The following is a 3,468-nucleotide window of genomic DNA, read 5'->3' as shown; positions in this document are numbered from 1 at the left end:
CATTGTATCCTCCGAATAAAAGGCCTAAAATTATTGACGTGGATAAAGCATTTGAACATATGATGAAATTGAAAATTGGGGACATTGATCCCATTGTTTCAGCAGACACTAGAGTCGACATTTTGAAGTTTAATAGAGCACAAATAATTAGAATAGTAAGGGAAAGAGATCAATACAAAGGATTGTATGAGGAAATCATAAGAAGAAGTGGACAATATATTCCAATGATACTTTCCCATGATAATTCAAAATGGAAAAATAAATGGGAAGAACTGCAACAAGAAAATTAGAGAATTGTTAAACAAATGTGGAATGTAAAAGTTGATATTGCCTCTTTTTTATTGAATAAAAGATTTGAAATTTTGAAAGGATATTTGGAAGAGTTCTGGGTTGTTTTTCAAAAGAATATGGACAATGCTATATCACATAATGGGATAAAGAACATATTAGGAAACAGACTACATGACAAGAATTTGGAAGGCACATATGCTAAAGAAATTGAAAAGATGAAAAGGCTGCTTGCAAAACATGACAAATTTGATGCAGTTACAAACTAAATATGATGAATGCAAAGACATAGTCTAGCATGGTATCCCAGTTCTAATTGATCAGAGGGGAGAAATCAAGGATAAAGACAAGTGGATTTAAAAATGCCAAAATCTACTCAATGTTGCCCTTAATGATGCTGGATTAGATGAAATTGATTTGAAGGAAACAATTACACAGATTGAACAATTCATCACATGGGAGATCGTTGTTAGGGACCTGATCCATGATGCCGACACCTACAAATCAACAAAGTACTTGGAGCATATTTATAAATGTGGCGAGATAATTGGGGATTAAAATTGTTTTCAAATATTTCAAAATGTTATCTTCAATTCTTTTATGTAACATGTCTAGTAGTTAAGTTAGTTTTAGTCAGTTAGATTTTAGTTAGGAGTTTAAGTCTTAATTAGTTTAATTCCAAATGAAAGGGTATGTCCTTTCATTTTGGAACTGAATCCTCATCTATTTATAGGGGATCCTTTTGATGAGAAGACATTCATGATCATTCTGTTCAAGATGTCTTTTATGCAAGTCCTTTTGAAGTTTGTTTTCTGGAAATGCCAAAACTAGCGAATGACATTACGTTGTACTGAAGCCCATTGATTATCTTATGCTTATTTCAATATAAAGATCACATGTTCTGCATCTCTGGTGGTATCTATCTTTTCAATTGTTTGATTTATTCCATGTGAGAAATCTATTCAGTTAGATTGTTTCAATGTGTTATCTCATGTTATTATAATTTGAATATCAGTTTCAGTTTGAATAATTCATGTAGATGCCTTTGAAGTGATGGTCTTGTTTTAAAGAGAAAATTTAATAAGACTGTCTCTAGGGTTATATTTTGGAAATGCCAAACTGGTGAAAAGATATTGTGCTATATGTAATCAGTTGATTATCTTATGTTTATTTCAATACAAAGATCAAGTGTTTTTCATCTCTGATGGTATTTATCATTTTTATTGTTTGGTTAGTTCCCTGTGATAAATCTATTCATTTACATTGTTTCAATGTGCTATCGTATGTTATTATAGTTTGGGTTAAGTTTCAGTTTGATTATCAGTTTGAAGGATTGGATGTCAAGCTTCATTATGTCTTATTGGTCTTTTAGAGCAAAGTTAAATTCAGTATGACTAACTGCAACATTATGTTAGGAGTGAAGGCACTGGTCTACTATTGTTTGAAGATAATTTAATCTGGTGTTTTCAGAGTAATCTCAATTAAGAAATCATACTTATAATAAAGTAAGCTTTATTTAAAGCATTCATTTACAAGAAAGCAATTCAAAGTTTTCACTAATTATTTAATTGAAGTGACAATCTCAGGAATCATTTTCCCTCTAATGCACATAAACCTTGGAAAATTTCAATTCCAATCAGGCATACTTGACAACAATGGGATTAATACCCATCAAAATTCTCTTCTCAATCTTCAAAACACCCTTACAAGACACCAACCATACTTTAAGGAAGACAAACATGACAAAGGATTCCCTTACCTTGTAATGAAGCCAATCTCTCTGGTTAGTCTCTTAATATCATTGTTACAGACTTATCCTCCAATTTATAGAAAGATCCAACAGTTCAAATGATAGTTATGACAATTCTTCCAAAACTGCTACAGGATACAAGAAAGATAATATTAAGATAAACTATACAAGATACACATTATGAAGAAAACTAGTCAAAATTGTCGATAACATAAAATGAAATATATTTGATTAGATTCTACTTTATTTTATATTTCTATACAATACCCATATTTCTATTAACCCATAACAAAATACCCTTGATATTGATCAATATGCTAGAAGTGTGGAACAACGAACATACAATAAAAAGCGGGAAACTCTTGCTAACATAAAGATTGAATTGGTAAATGGATTTAAGGATTGGCAAAAACCATATAAAGAGCCATCCCAAGATGAGGAATTTTATATGCTAAGTGGAGAAAATGGAGAGACCCTTTTAGTGGGTAAAATTGTACAAGCAACTACCCGTAGAGTCCTAAATAGTTGTATAAAATTTTCTTCCATACAAAGGGATATTTTAAGGGCTGGAAGGGTTTACAGTCGCAAAGAATTGTTGACCCCTCTAGAAGCTATGAAGCAACTTGTCTTTATAAATGGTGTTGGTTTTTTAAGGGTTAGTGGGACTAGGCAAGTAGCTTCTAGGAGCCATGTTATGGATCCATTGGATGATACTAGAATTCATCTAGATTCATATGAACTAGCCAAAAAAATGGCTGAGGATGTATACTATGAAGATGCAGGACAACATATAGATGATATGGATGAGGAAACACAACAAATGACAGTTGAACATGTCAAAAAATATCCCCATGTCTTAAAGGCCCTTGATATTGTTGAATATGCTAGAAGTGTGGAACAACAGACATCCAATAAAAAGTGGGAAACTCTTGCTGACATAAAGATTGAATTGGTACATGGATTTAAGGATTGGTGAGCACCATATAAAGCCATCCCAAGATGAGGAATTTTATCCGCTAACTAGAGAAAATGAAGAGACTCTTTCAGTGGGGAAAACTGTACAAGAAACTGCCTGTAGAGTCCTAAATAATCATATAAAAGTTTCTTCCATACAAAGGGCTATATTGAGGGTTGGAAGGGTTTACAATCACAGAGAATTGTTGACCCCTCTAGAAGCTATGAAGCGACTTCTCTTTATAAATATTGTTGGTTTTTAAAGGGTTAGAGGGACCTAGCAAGCAACTTCTGGGAACCATGTTATGGATCCACTGGATGATACTAGAATTCATCCAGAGTCATATGAACTAGCCAAAAAAATGGTTCAAGATGTATACTGTGAAGATGTAGGACAACATATAGACAATGTCGATGAGGAAACACAAGAAATGATAGTTGAACATGTCAAAAAATATCCCCATGTGTTAAAGGCC

This window comes from Cryptomeria japonica, chromosome 8 (genome assembly GCF_030272615.1).
Source record: "Cryptomeria japonica chromosome 8, Sugi_1.0, whole genome shotgun sequence".
NCBI lineage: Eukaryota > Viridiplantae > Streptophyta > Pinopsida > Cupressales > Cupressaceae > Cryptomeria > Cryptomeria japonica.
Note: the sequence above shows the minus strand (reverse complement) of the source record.